The sequence below is a fragment of the Protopterus annectens genome, chromosome 7.part0 (genome assembly GCF_019279795.1).
Source record: "Protopterus annectens isolate FY-2018-M chromosome 7.part0, PAN1.0, whole genome shotgun sequence".
Lineage (NCBI taxonomy): Eukaryota > Metazoa > Chordata > Ceratodontiformes > Protopteridae > Protopterus > Protopterus annectens.
The window spans coordinates 729,494,260-729,511,539 of record NC_056739.1 but is presented as its reverse complement, the minus strand read 5'-3'; positions in this window follow the sequence as shown (position 1 = coordinate 729,511,539).

Below are 17,280 nucleotides of genomic sequence, written 5' to 3'. Positions count from 1 at the left end.
CACCACCTCTGGCCACGGACATGCGGACTGTGCCTGCCAGGGGTTTCATGGGCACGTCCAGGTAAAGGCCTCAATATGCTACTCTCCCCTGATTATGACATATGTCTGCTGGAACCAGGTCCCTCCTGGGACTAGCCAGGGCCACATGCACATGGCCTGCTGTAATTTGGTGTGGACAGCACCCCCCCTGCAGTGCTGAGGTTGGTACTGCCACTACGGGAGTGGCTTGGTGTTCTTGCACGTCCCCATCGACCTCCAGATGTTGGTGTTGCTGGCCTATGTCCATGAAGCCATCACCCCACTCCCACCACAATCTCTAGCACGGACAATCCATGGTCGATGAGGCCCACCATCTCACCCAACCATCTATCCATGACCTCTGTATAATGACAGAGGGCACCTGCAAGATCATGGATATTGTCACTTACAGATGAGGAAGCAGCCCTCTGCAGCCTCAGACCCTGTGTGGTGTACAGTTCCATAAGTGCCTGCACCCCCACAACAGCCTGAAACATGCGTCTGGTGGTACCAGTTGTGGCACTTCTGCCAGAGGCACAATAACCACTGGCCCTCCCATGAGCACCCTGGTACATCTACCTATGTGGTGCCCTGCTGGACATCTGGCTATGCCTGTTGTGTCCAGACACAGCAGCCTTAGATATCAGACTCTCCTGTGCACTGCCACCAACTGCCAACTGTCCCTCTGCTATGGCCATTGGTGATGGGGTATCTATAGGCACTGTGACTGTGTGCGGGAATGGGGTGGATAACAGGGGGATGCCAAATGATTGTGCAGTTTTGGCCTCTGACAACCCCGCCTGTGCCTCAATGCATCTATCATCATTTTCAGTGTCTGTATGTCCACCAACATCAGATTGCATGCAGGAGGGACCCTGACCCACCTTGCCACTTGTGAAGGGAAAACAAGAAATGCACTTTAAGACCTGTATGGCATTGCATAACAGTACACACACACACACACACACACACACACACACACACACACACACACACACACACACACACACACACACACACACACACACACACACAAACACACACACATACCCCCCTGAAATTCCACTATTATACTTACCTTTCCCTGAGTTTACAGACTGTCCCAAGTTTATTCACGTAAGTTCCCCATCCTGCATCACACTTGGAAACATACACTCATTAATATCACTCATTAATGTATCATTCTTCTAATTGCCTAGACAAGTGATCACAACACATGACCTGTTACTCCATTACCTCTTTGACTTGACTGGAGTAGGTTTTACAAGGACTCACTGCTGTCATCCAGTGTTCACCCTGTATTTGTCCAGACATCATAAGCCTGGCCCTCATATGTTAGGGGCTACTATGGTCACTCAATAATGTCATGCACTGGAGTGTCATACATAACTATTGCTCAGTAGATGCAAGATCTGTTGCTCAATCAACTTATTATGTAGACAACAGTAATATATGGATACACTCCCTGGTGTTGTCTAGTAATTCTCCAATGCATCTGTAGTGCTACATACGTGGGTAGTCATTCACCTTCATGCTGATTGCAATTTTAACAGTATACCTTGTGTCTAGTTTCCCTCCCAATGCATGTTCCATGCTACAGACCTTATTATACTATCAGCTGTCGTGAGATTACATATCAGACAAGTATTCCTGATGTCTCATGTGTCAGTCCATGTCCATGTACTGCACAATTCCAAAGGGAAGTACTGATGTATGAACAACCCCACACTCACACATGTGCATAAATGGACACCCACACAAACACACACACACACACACACACACACACACACACACACACACACACACACACACACACACACACACACACACACACACACACACACACACACACATACACACACACACACACACATGCACACATGTCAACCCACCCCTCCACTCCACACACACACACACACACACACACACACACACACACACACACACACACACACACACACACACACACACACACACACACACACACACACACACACACACACACACACACACACACACACCTGCAGGTGAAGTTGCACAAAGATAGTACACACAGACCTCCCATTACCCATCTGTCAACATTCATAACATATGGCACTCAACAGCGTGCAGTGCAGCTATAGTCAATCCATGCTAGCAGCAGTATACATGTGTGTAATGCATGGGCTGTGTTAGTAGTTGATGCACCTTCCCCTGGAAAACACTGCACCCATGTACACAGTATTACTGTGCAGCTTTTCTACACCCTGCCATGTACTGTGCACCATGCCTCACAGGTGTACACACCATTGCTGAATGTGTATTACTGTGTCAGTTATGTCTGCTCTAATGCTCACAGCCCCTATGTGTTTGTCTGATGCATACCTGGGATGATATGTGGACAGATGTCATTTGTGAATGCCTGATCTCAGATTTACAGATATCAACATCAGCGGTGCATGTAGGACCAATACAATACTATTACACTGACAACTGTCAAACCTTACCATGGCTATGGGGAGTGTACACACCCTTACTGATATGATGCCCTCTTCCTTGATATGCCATGGGGCCACATCACTGCATATGCTAACATTACATGAGCCTGATATGTGACATATGTTCTGTACAATCAAATGCAGTGTTTAACAAATGTGTTAGTTGTGCTGATGCTAACCGCGATGCATACACTTCGTGGGTGCATATGTGTGCATGCCCTTATCATGATGGTTTGTTGCACTTACTGTTATGTGTACTACAACAGTCACTATTCCTGGCAGGGGTATGTTAGCATGTGCCATCTGCATTTGCCAGTATATAGTCAGCCTGCCCTACACATGTCCCCCAACTCTGCATGATTGCAAGTTCAACTTATGTGCACATCCCTTGGAGGTCACACACTGTCATCGCTATTGCTGTGGAGTCAGGGCTATGTCTGCCACAGTTCCTGACCCTGACTGTGTACAGATACAGCCATTCGTAACATCCTTAGAATCCCTGCTGCAGTGCACTGGTGTGTCATGATGACACCCGCTCCCCACCTTCAGCTTTTTGCAGATGCTTGACAACTATGGACTACACATGTGTCAGTTTGCAGTGTCCCAAACAATGAACACCACCTGTGACAGCTTAGTCCCAGCTAATGAATGGCAAACATACAGGTGTACACTGGCAATGGCACAGTACAGATGAGGATGGTGGGCCTGAGGTGGGGTGAGGCATTGATTGTGCAGTGCATGTATATTACATGATACTGTCTGTAGGTTTCCAAAATGGTCATTGTACACCATTAAACATTGCAATGCATGACTTTTGGGGACCTCTTCTCATATGCATACACTACCTGTAGAGAGGCCTGGCTGATGTTTCCTGTGGTACAACTGTCACATCTGATTACCCAACCCATAGGCCATGCATTTGCATAGTCCAGGCAATTGCTGACATGGGTACTGCACAGCCAGTTTTTGCTAGTAACAGCATTGTGGCATGTTACTAGGCAGCACGTGTGACCAATTTCCTACATGTGACATCATCTGTCTTGTATGACCATCTGTTTATTTCCTACATCATTCCTGTCCCATACATCCTTGCCACATAAATGACTGTCTGCACTGTTTGCCATGGTATATGCAATGGTGAGGTATGGCTACATGTTCAGCTCATGGGTGCTACCTGTTGGGTATGTGTGCAAGCCATGGCTGCCTCTGTTGCAGGTAAGTGTACACATTTGATGGCCAAACATCTTGGACAGCAGACCAATATGTGGTGTGACATTGGGGATGTGTACTTGCTGGAAGATGCATTTCCATGACAAATGCATGCATGTAGTCAATACCTCAACAGCTGCTTTCACTATATTTTATCTTGAGTGTGTGTACACATATGCTTCCAGTGTTTGTGAAGGTATCTGTTCCCCATATTTGCTGCCCTAACCTATGATTCCATACTACACACTTATTGCTCATGTTGGGACCACATTGCAGGTTTAAAGGCTTGTGGACCGCTGTATTATGATATGCCGTAGTGTAGATCTGTAACAGTTGCCATTGTAATACTGGTATATACACTGTTGTAGCACTGTATAAGGGTGATGTTTCACACATGTCCCTACTGTAGACCATTTGTCCCATCGTTATGTACATCTCTGTGGACACATTTTGCAATGACAGGATGTTAGTTATATTGCAGGAGTCTGACATACCCTTCAGATACACCATCATGGTCACCACTGTGATGCAGTGCAGTTAACAGCAACAATACATGAACATGTATGGCATGCATTATGGGTAGGTGTGTTAAATGTGTGCATGGAATATACCATAGCCATAACATGACCGGTGCATTGGCAAGTCTGAAGAAAAAACATATTCACCAGCTACAGGCTGCTGCCTTGTAGGTATACCAGAGGGACCTACATAAGTGTGTGAGAGATGTGATGTCAGTAGCCACAGCTGTGGCATTGGTAAAGGGTGGGTGCAGCATTACAGTACATCAACAGTACAAGTCCACAATACTACAGCTTATGCACATCTGTTTGTTACTACTATGCAGCAACAGACTATATATATGTCAGGTCTATATTAGAACACCGAACTTTCAGAATTTTGAATGTTCTAATATCGACCCGTTTTTAGCAAACACTGAAAATATCGAATAAACGGAAAACTGAAGTTTTTCCTAGGGAAAGAATTTGGCTGTCCATTTCTGTTGCTTTGGTATTTTCAGCGCTATGGTGGAAAGTTATGGGTTGGGTTCAGGTAAGTGTACGATTGTGTGGATGTGAGGGTTAGGGTGGGGTAAGTGAGTTAGGGTTAGGGCATGGGTCAGGTAAGTGTGCTATTGTGTGGAGGTGAGGGTTAGGGTGGGGAAGGTGAGTTAGGGTTAGGGTGCAGGTGAGGTGACTGTGCGACAGTGATGGACCTTAGGGTTAGGGTTTGGGTTAAGGTAAGTGGATAGTTAGTGGTGTATGTATAGTTTAATGTAAGGTTAGGTGTAAGAGTTTAGGTGTATGTGTGTGGATTGCTGTTTGTTTGGTGTGCTTGTGTTGTGTGTATGTGTTTTGGAACAGCAAATATTTTCCCTGGGAAAAATTGCGCTGTTCTGTATGTTCAATGTTTTAAATTTTTGATTATTAGGTTCATAGGTTCATAGGTAGGTACTAGGCTATCAGCCCAAGGGCCTATGTAAGCCTAGCCAACAAGGTTCCCTGGCTTACACCATCCAAGAAAGTTATTTTCCTGTGCCACTGTCAAGCAGAGACACAGAAGTGAAACCTGGGGTGTATTTCCTATTTCCCATCCACTCATCAAGATTTTTCTTGAAGAGTGCTAATGAAGAACTTTGCTTGACATAGATGGGTCGCCTGTTCCAGAGTATGGGAAGTCTCTGGGATAGGAATCTATCCCTCCAGCATGCCCAGTTTATTGTGGTGACAAGGTTTACGTCCCTAGAGCGTGTAGCTTGGAAAGATTGGGATTTCTTTAGGTATAGCATGGCCAACAGCTACAACAACAACAACAACAGTAGGGTTCGATATTAGAACACTCAAAATTTTGAAAGTTCGGTGTTCTAATATAGACCCTATATGTCATCTCACATACGCATGATCTAGCTGTACAAATGCGGATGGATACTCAACAGTGGTCTACTGATGTGCCCTGTGGCCTTACCTGCATGCTTCTCTGCCAGTGTGTGGGTAGCACCTACCTCCACTATACTCTCCGCCAGTTGTTGTGTGTGCAGGCAGGCAGGTGCCATGAGGTTGGCAAGGAGCTCCTCAGCGTGTGTCAGTGGGATGGATGGCATGATTCCTCCCCCTGTTGCGAGGTGATCCCCCTGGACTGCAGCAGCATGCCAACGGGCATTGTGAAGTAGATCGCTGCAATGATGGTGGACCTGCTCAAAACTGCGGTTATGTAGGCCGACATTATTGACCCTGTGGACTAGATCATTCCACAGGGTGGTCAGCTCTTGCTGCTTATGGGCTGTTCTGCCAAACAGCACCTGGTAGTGCTGTACCAGGTGTGTGATGTTGACCTCATTTTCATATGCTGAATAGACATGTAGTCTGTCATGTGACATCTTCCTTGAAAGACATAAAGATGGAAACAGGTCAAAGCAACTCATACATCTAGGTTACCATAGTTCTTAATACACATCTCTGTCTCCCCCCCGCCATATCTGTGACAACAAATTGTTCACACAACTCAATAGGTATGGCTACAGCATACCTACCACTGGGACATACATAATATTGTACCACACTTTGTGCTATGTGTTTGTAGTCATGTTCCCTGTGGGGACACTATCATTGCTGGCCTGTTACAAGCAATGTCACCTGCATGCCATTGTAAAGGCCACTAAGGTTATATGCATGCATGTGGTCTGTTTGCTATGCAATTGCTGCACATCTGTTGTTATGTGTTATTGGGGATATTTATGAATGCTGTTGGACATGATCCGGGAATGTGTGGACTATTACTACCCACATATGTTCTAGAACAGTGACACAATAGCATGTTTAGGGAACAGTTGTCAGCAGAACCACATCTCCCACCTCATCTGGCCATGTTACCAAACCACATCACATGTGGGATCCACCCTGGAACCTCCTCATCTATTGGTCCTGCACTATCTTCAGGTAGAACCACCTCAGGGGATGATGTCCCCCCCGGGGGGCACACACAAACATGATACTGTCACCTGAAGTCAGGTCCGGGATCTTATGCATAGGGAGCTCCACAGAGACTTGGGGGATGTGCTACAGCACCTTGAGGCTCTCAGTACACAATCACAGGGTTCACATGCCCCTCCTGCTCAGCCTCCAGCCCATGGACCTTCAGGGCAGTGAAGCTGATGTTGTGACTGGCAATGGGTGGGGGCCTTGTTCCAATTGTTTCCATATGGGGGTTCATGGGGCTTCCACATTTCAGATGACACTCACCATTCAGGGTGTTTACCCACCACATGTGTCATATACCACCCCTGTAGGCTGTCTTCTCTATCTACCAACCCAACCCACCTCCACAAATATACCTGCTATCCTTCCCCAAATTCCCAATCCTACCTTCAAAGACAAGGGCAATGTGGTCCCAACAAGGGGTTCATATGTGACATAACCGTCCATGTTGCGCACACTTACTGCTATATATATAAGTGTGTATTGATATGTGTTATGTTCCCTCACACATAGCATGCAGCACTGTGATGCAAAAATAGGGGACATGTATTTATAGGGGACATATATTTATATACATATGTGTGTGTGTGTGTTTGTATATATGTAGAAATACACATATACATATCTCTGCATATGTGTAGATATATATTATTCTGTATGTGTATATATATATATATATATATATATATATATATATATATATATATATATATATATATAGGTGTTTGTTTATCTGTAGACATATATATATATATACATATATATATATAAATATATGTGTGTGTGTGTGTGTGTGTGTGTGTGTGTGTATATATATATATATATTTATATATATATATATATAAATATATATATATATTACTACATAAATATATATATATATATATATATATATATATATATATATATATATATAGGGTACATTCAGACATCAGATCCACACTCTCTAACTCTCCTTCCGGCACAGCTGCACTGTTCTGTCTTGCTACATGACACAGCCCAACATTAGGGGGTATATATAGGGAGAGATTGCAGGTAAGCCTATTACACACCTATGGCATTTCAGCATGCTGCATTACATGTTAACTTGACTGTCCTGCAAGTGGTGGGCTCTGCAACCCATGTGTCCATCATAATGACATTACTTTAACCACCAGTTATTGGCCACAGTAATATACATGTTTTCCATTACACAACAAACACTATGATGGTCTACATCATGTCAGTCAGTACTGCTCTGCACAGTTGATGGGTATGGCCCACTACCCAGAGGGACAGACACTATTGTCCATAGCCATTGTTCAAATTTTTCTTTCATTCTCTCTCTCTCCTTCTCTCTCTATCTCGTTCTCTCTCCAGTAAATCAATTGAGCTGCTTTGAATTGATTGCAGGATGGATTTTGTAGATGGTGTGCATGATCAGGTGATGGCATCTGCACCAATCAGTATCCTTTACTTGCTATCTGCATGCAGCTTGCTGTGTAGTACTTCCAATTACCACTGTCATGGCAACCCACTACTATAAATCCCTACATCATGTGGGCATGGTCCCTTTACCTTTCCTGTATGGTGGACATCCTTCCTATTTGTGGGCAGCAGTGTTACAGACAGCAGGTAGCAATACCTTTTACAAGAGGACTTGCAGACTCAAGCCAGCTACATATTTGTATAAGGTTCCAGAACTACAGACAAGAGTGTGAGTAGTGTTGTTATATTCATTGTGTAGCACCAGTGTTACAGAGTTTGTGTGTACATACAAGTTTAACATGGAATGCAGTCTGTCTGCATAGCTCTCAACTGTGGGCCTATCCACCTGTTATGTTTTGTCTGCCCACCACACAGGTCTTGTGTCAGACATATCACTGGCAGTGTGTGTATTGAGTGCTAGCAGTACATGGCTACATCCATTTGTGTTTCTGACTTCATATTCCTGACTAAGGGTATGTTGCAGACTATCCTGTAAAACCAGCAACTTGCTCAGTGTATGACAACACTATTTCACATATGGGCCTGTGTTCTGGCCTCTGGCCTCCACCTACATACCAGGCTTTGTCCATATGACATGCAGTAAGGGGTTGTTATGTAGTGGCCTGTGATTATGTCATGCTGCCATTCCTGTCATCATTCCAGTGCTGTTGTGGCCTATACACATATGTGGGGTAGCGTCCATATATATGTGGGCTTCATCTGCACAAAACATGTGTGCCCTTCTGCAGTCCAGATGTCAGTGAATGTAACAGTGTTATATAACCCCTGTAAGTCAGTCTATGGGGGGGTATGCACCATAAATAACCTAGGCTGTTACAACATGTGAGGGATATCAGGAGTAAGCTGCCTTAAGGTATATGGCTGTACATTACCATACATTTCACCTTGGGACATTGTTGGCCTACCGCTTACTGCCATATAGACTGTTCTGTTTGTCAGTGTGATTGTGATGTTTTCAGTTATGCATTGTTATGTAACCGATACATTCCATTGTATCAGCTTAAGTCTTTTTCCCCTCGGGATTGAGTACAGAGTGTAGTTAGAGGCTGCTGGACTATACATCTGCATTACTTATTGTTGATTGTTATCATGTGGCCCAGTCTGTCTTTACTGTTGTACTACTTGAAGGCAGAATTTCAGCATGCCGAGACCATGAAGCTGAACCATTCATAATATTGAAACCCACAATCACGAATCACACAGTCACGAACATACATACACCATACTCCACATAACACACACACCATTCCACCCACAGCACACAAACCACACAACCCTACACTACATATAAGCAGGGGGGCAAGCTCCCCTGTGCCTCCCACACCACCCCTACTTATATATACCAACTCCGAGATCGGACATAATATAAAAAAAAATAAATATCACACCACGGCATTCTCCACTCGCTCACACACAAATACACATCACATATACACAAACACCAACAAATTCAACACTCACACTCATACTTACACATCCCCACCCTTACCCACACATACAATGTGCAAAAACACACAATATCACTAACTCACCTGCAATTTCAGGCACCATAACACTACACGCAACATACCGGAAATGCATAAGCGCGGATTCGAGATATTCAAATTCGCTCTTATGCACTTTTGCCATTCTACATTTTCAGATTCATGGTCTCAGAATGCTGAAACTCAGTATTTCAGCATTTCAAGATTATGAAGTGAAACCGTAGTTATACACACACACACACACACATATATATATATATATATATATATATATATATATATATATATATATATATATATATATATAAAATAGGAAAATAGCTAGGGATGTGCAGGATGGGTTGAGGGAAGGTCCATAGCTGCCCATTTTTTCTACAGCAACATCTGTGCATATACACTTATTTGGAGGTAGATTTGGACACTGATACCCCTGAGAGAGGGGTGAGGACCACAATAATATGTTGTGAAACCAATTAGACCAGATTACATGTGTCCAGTGGACACTTGTGCAAAATGGACAGCTATGTATGGGGCGAGATTTGTTTTTGGGAACAGATTGCCTTTTTTTTTTTTTTTTCAGGTGAGAGTGAGATGTTGGGGAGGGGTAGTAGGTATATTTGGAGAGGTAGGTTGTGTAGGATAACAGACAAGACATTATACAGGGGTGGTATATGTCACATGTGGGGGGTAAACACCTTGATGGGGAGGGGTATTTAGAAATAGGAAGCCCATGAGCACCCTAGTGGAAACAGTGGGACTGAGGCCCCCATCCATGGGCAGTCACCACTGCACCTTCACAGCCCCAAAGGTGGCTGTGCTGGGGCTGAGTAGGAGGGCCAGGCCAACCCTCTAGTTGCAACACATGGCCCTCAAGCTGTCATAGTAGATCTCAAAACTCCCTGCAGACCATGCTACGCACCATGCCCCGGAACTGGCGATGGGTGACAGTGTCCTGCCGGCGCCCGCTCTCGCTCCTGGGGGGGGGAGCCCCATCTCCTGAGACAGTTCCACCCGAAGGTGGTGCAGGACCAGTGGATGAGGAGGTCCCGAGGTGTGCCCCAGATGTGCTGGTGCCCGGCCATGGCCAAATGAAGTGGGACAGGTGGGTCCGCTGGGACTGGCCTTCCCAAATGTGCTAGGGTGTTTCAATTTTACAACATATGTGGGTTAGTAATAGTCAACATATTCCAGGATTAGGTATAACAGTATGCGTAGATATTCCCATTAACCCAAAACACCAGATATGTAACAGCTGCATAGCTAACAGAACACATGCATATATGGATCCACAGTGGCCATTGCAACAGCATGCAGGTACACTGATGGCAGCATGCCACCAATGTGGGAGTATTTCAACATGGCACATGCATAGAAACAAATTTAAATATTTATCAAACAATAAGACATATGTCCCAACAATAGATTTAATGGAGCGCATATCGATTGAGTTGTGTATTTAGTTTATTGTTGCAAAAATGGTAGGGGGAGAGAGAAAGATGTCAATTAACAACTAGTATATTCCTATAGTTCTCATTACTTTTCTAGTCAGTGCTGTGATCTGTACTTTACAGGTATACATACACTACCCTATGGCCTTAGTTTGGACAGTGTTATGGATGTAGACAACTATATACATGAACTGTTTTTACCTGCAGTATACACCTCTCATCTGGTATACCTGTGGAGGTATTGTTTGTTAACACTACCTAACTGTTTCTACACATATTCCCAGATTCCAGGTTGATGTTATGCACATACCTGCCCATCTCTTATTGCACACATTCTGGGCATGGCTTGACCACATGCAGGTGAACCGGGACGTATTTTGACTATTGCCCTCTTAAACCTTTGGTGAGTTGTACAATGACAGGTTTGTTTTCATTGACATTTTCCAAATATGTACAGGCCTGACAGTCAGTTATATGACATGAAATGCTGCCTACATGTCAGAGCTTTCACACTGATATACCAGAGGGACAGGGTAACAGCCAGCAGATATGGGCCGATTAATTGGACATTCTGGACAATTCTGTACACTTGTGGGGTATGATTCTGCATACAGCTGACAACCACTCCCAGGGTTTGAACCATGGCTGTGTCTGCTAAAAATAAAACAGTGTCCATAACAGTTGAGTGTGCTATATAGTATAGATATTGCTGTGTATCTCTTCTCTGATTTCTGTCTATAAGTCTTCTGTGGTTTTACAATCTGACCTTGTAATTACAACACTCTTATACAGGATTTGCTAGACAGTTTTATTATGTAGCACAGTGTGGGTGACAGTGATGAGTAATACCTTATTATTCAGAGCAACTGCAACACTAACACTGCCATACAATACCAGAGTAAACAGGACCAGTACAGGATATCAATCTTTTATTTCTAGGCACAGTTTTCATATCTGACAGAACTGTGGGGGCAATGTTTGTTAGTACTACCTGAATGTTGCCACACATATTATCAGATTCCACATTAGTATTATGCACATACGTCTCACTCTGTTACTGCACACACTCTGGTCACAGCTTCAAAACATGGGGGTAGAGATGGGACATACTTGGCTTATTACTCCCATAACATTTTGGGGAGTTGCTAGAGTGACAGGTTTGTTCTTATAGATGTTTGACAATCAGTTGTATTTCTTATTTGCTGTCTAAATATCTGGGATCATCCCACTGATTTGCCAGGGAGACAGGGTGACAGGCAATGGATATGGGCCAATTAACTGGACATTCTGGACATATCTGTACAGTTGTGGGGTATGATTCTGCATACAGCCTACTAATGTTCCCAGGATTCGAACCATGGCTGTGTGTGCTAAAAATGCATCAGTTCATGTCTGAGTTGAGTGTGCTAATTGGATTATGTTGCTGATCTTTTCACTGTTTTCTAAGTCTCTCTCATTTGTACTAAATGACCCCTGGGGATTACAACAGTCATATACAGACATTACTACACATTTTATGTATGTAGCATATTGTGGGTAACAGTGCTTAATACAACAGTACTATTAAGAAATTGCAACTCTACATTACCATATGATACCAGAGTAAACACATGCAGTCTAGCAGCTAGACCTTTATTGTCAGGTTATTATGCTTTTATTTACATACAACCTATATGAGACTCTTTCTGCCATACTCTCTGGTGTATGCAGTACATGCCTTAAACTATACAGGTTTTATACAGGCAATTAACTTACTACTACTTTTAGATTTATTTCCTAAGACAGTACATGCAAGAGTATTACTAACCTGCCTTGCATCACAACTGCTGCAATCTACAGGCATGGGCTTCCTGGTTCGCAGCCACTGTGAAAGACATAAGAGGAATATTTAGCCATACCTATCCATAAAATACATCAGCTGGCAATTATTAAACAGGTAGTGGACTGATACTTACACATGGCTGGGACATTCCTCCATCCTCCTTTGCCTCTTGGATCCACTGATCCAAGAGATCCCTCTTTCTCCGCTTCAGTTCAGCATAGTGATGCCTGAACTGCTCACCAGTTTGAGGTATGCCAGTGGCACTGGTGAGGTCACGGGCAAGATGGTCCCAGGCTTCTGCTTTATATTGGGAACCCTGGTACTGGCCCTGCAGCAATCTCTGGTCATGGTCTTTAGCAAGGAGTCCTGCCATGACTCTGGACTCCTGGATGCCCCAGAGCTGCACCTGGAAGTGCACACCCTCTCCTATACCAGTCATAGTGCCTACAAGAGGAAGCTGCAACCAGTTATGAGATGTATTCCTGCCTGTTCGGTTTAAATAGGGCCGATTTCCTGCACTTTGCCATGATTGGACGGTTTTGAAAATGCTAAGCTATGGGCAAACCTGCTTAACTAAGGCTGACATTGCTTACAGGGGTATACCAATGAGTAAACTGATTTAACTGGCCTGCACATTGCTTACACCTACTAAGCTGGACTGTGCAATGCTTAGCATTGCTTAATTTTTAATTTGCATACTATTTGCTGTTTGGCATTGATTTATTATTTATTACATGTTATATATGCGTTTGGTATCGATGATTAATGTGTACGTACACTGTATGGGGTCATTGTATTTATTAGGGGATTCGAACACTTTATTACAATGACACCTCACATCTGGACTTAATGCAGTACTCCAGTTCACATATTTATGTTATGTAGTAGGTTATACAACATAAAACTGTACATCGATTCCTTTCACATGTTAAGTTTGATTTTTCTATAGTGAGGATCTGTTTGGTGATACCTCAATCTTATGTACTGCTGTGATGTCTTAGTGCTTAACTATAGTGTACAGGATCCAGTGTACAGCGTCCTAGGTTCAAGACCTACAAGGGCTGTTTGTTTTGTTTCCAGCCAGAACAGTGGCTGTTGCATACAGAGTGATTAAGGCACTTTTATGCAATTGTAAGCAGGTTTGCGTGAAGGTAAGCAATGCTAACCTCCGGTTAAATATGCTTACGTAGAGTTAGCTTCAATATTGCTTAACCTGTATGTGCATGGCTTACCCCCATGCAAACAGGCTTAAACCCACTTACTACTGCTTAAATATGCTTACTCCTGCTTAATAGTGCTTACTCCCACTTACCCCTGCACTAATTTAGACAGAAATTTAAAATGGTTCTTGTAAAGGTGATTTGGACACTCTATGGATTTATCATTCATTACACATTGTACCTTTGATTTGTATCCCTGATTCATGTGTACATATACTGTATGGGACACTTGTGTTTATCTGTGGATTTTACAATATTATGACAATGACACCTCACATCTGCATTTAATGCAGTTTCAAGTTCACAGATATATGTTATTTTGTTGGTTATGCCACAAAAAATATTGTTCATAAAGTGATTTGACATGGAAAATGGAATGTACTGGAGTGAGACTCGAACCGGGAATGACTGCTCATAAGGCGAATGCTCTGCCTACTACACTATTGCAGTACTGCTTCATTTGCATATATCTTGATATTTATCCTCTTGTGCCATATAAGCTGCAATATACGAGGCTAAGCAATGAGCAAACCCGCGCACCTATGGTTAAATTTTATCTGTTTGCTAAAAAAAAAATTAGCTTGTTTATATTTTATATTTTAACTATTGCTCTTATAAACTTGGGGGGATGTTGCTGGGGTTATGCGAACACCTATGAGCGGTCTCACTCATTCTTATTGCTAAACTGCTCTTCTTAATTGCAGGGGCATGTATATTCTGAGAGCTCTGCTCTCAGACATGACCCCTGCACTCATATATGCTCCATGTCCATTTAGGAGATCAGGCAGCGCACCTTTATTGATATGCCTGGCGCACTGCTGTACTGCTCCTAAATGTCTGCTTCCGTGCAGGACTAAGCTAGTCCTGCATGGAAGAATAGTGAATCCAGGGGAGTATTTTTAAGAACGTCCATAAATGTAGGCAACATTTTCACTTGTGGCATGGAAGTGGAAGTGGGAATGTGAATAGTGTGTAACATTTCCATTCTGGAAACCAAATAAACATTTTGGCCTGAGCTCAAAATATTCTCTCACAGTGGTATGATGCTGCCCAAAGGTGCTCAGTCTCCTCAGCAGCACATCAGCTAGCATCACATATAGGTCAGGGAAGGATTAGCCAGGTCTGCTAGACATGATGGACAAAACAAAAACCTAGGGGCAGCTGATGGTCAGGTGTGTGGAGCAAAAATGGCACAAAAAGAAACAATCACAGCAATCAAAATTTTACTCATAAGACAACCTTGTCAAACACCCTTAGACATACTGTCCCCATTTACTAATACGTTTATCCAATTGTTTCTATATCAAGCTTGTAAAAATTTAATCACCATCTCATATGTCTTAGGAATCTGCCACATTTCATCATGTTGTACATTGTCAAAATCTTTCATTATATCACATATTACAACTCTCATTTCCAACTCTCTCTTCTTTAAATGATCAACCATTTATTTAACAGTTAGCAATATTTATTTTCATCTTTACCATTGATCTCATCCACTCACTCTTGCGTCACATATCATATAGTTACTTCAAATCTCTTTGCAATATTTTCAACATTATATTATAATTCATTTTACAGTGTTAATGGAGACAAATGTTTCAAAACACATTATTCTCCTTTTGTCCATAAGAGCTGCATTTATTTTCATATAGATTTTCTCATCCTTTAAACTGTACTTCATCCATTCTTTTAATACCCACAAAAATGTGTTTTCTTCTTCCTTTTGCATACTTTTATTTTATTTGTTTATTTACATTTGGTTATTGAAAAAGTTCATCTTGGCAGAAGTCTTTTGTCAGTGGCGGTTCAGGGTAAAAGCTCCACAGTAAATATAAAAAAATAATAAAAAAACAAAAAAAAAAAAATAGAAAAAATAGGACATTACACAATACAAATACAATTAAGAATAAGTTCACATACAATTGGTTTGCAGTTAGCTACAATGGATTATAGTAGCAGGGCAGATGAAAATACACTAACAGCAAATGGTAGCAGAATATTTACAGTACAAAATTAGTGTCATACATGGGTTTTCACATTTGAAAAACTAATGCAAGCAACACAGCCCAGTGAACTTGTATAATATCTTGTTTTTATCATTGTGAGAGGAAATATAGCAATCTAAGAAGTAAAAATGAATGTAAGGGGGCAAAACATAACCATGGGTTATATCTAAACAATCCTACCTTGGTTTGTGATTTGTGTGGAGTTGAATGGTAAGACAAGTTTTATTTGAATTTATAGTGCATTTGTTATCACTGTTTTTAACTATTTGTAGGTAGGAAGGGATAGCTTGCTAACAAGACATACTTTGGTTCATATTTTGTTGATTTACCTTTAATTTCACTGTTGGTTATTAGAAAGGGAGAGGTTTTAGACAGGCAAGCTCTAGCCACCCCAAGGGGCTTAGACAGCTATAAATTCACACAGACTGCAGAGAGGAAAATCCCGAGCATAGCTAAACAATCCTACCTTCGTTTGCGATTTATTGATTTTTACTGTTAAAAAAAAGTGTGACTGCGAATGATAGTGAGAAATTACAACTTTTGTCTGGCTTGCCGAACTTGTGTAGTCAGAACAACTTTACTGTACTTAATTTACTATTTAGTTGTATATTGCTGGTGTGATTTTTTTTGTCATAGAAGTTGATTTAAGTTATCTTTGAATTCTGTGGTTACTGTTTTTAAATATTCTTTTCTTTTACAATATTTTATTCTTTTGAAGCTGAATATGGGTTCCTTGAAGGAGTATGCAATTAACGATTTGCTAATGCACAAATATGTTGTACAGTGTAAATAATGCTATGCATATTTAAAGGTAACAGATGGTAACACTGGTGATCTGTGTTCCTAGTCTCAAAAGATGGATGATTTGCTTGCCATTGTTAGAAGTAAATCTAGACTTAATGATGATGATTGCATTTGTGCAATTGGCATGGCTTGGAGAATTGTTGTTTCGTATATTTTTGACTGGACTGGTGAACTAAATGATGTTAGGCATAGAACAAATAGAACAGATTTAGGAAATGCTCCATCTATTGTCTGTAAAGATTATTCAACCCTATGAAACAAGACAATGCCCCTGATAACTTTGGAATCCTGGATGCAAGTATTCAGCGATCTGAGGATCTGGATTG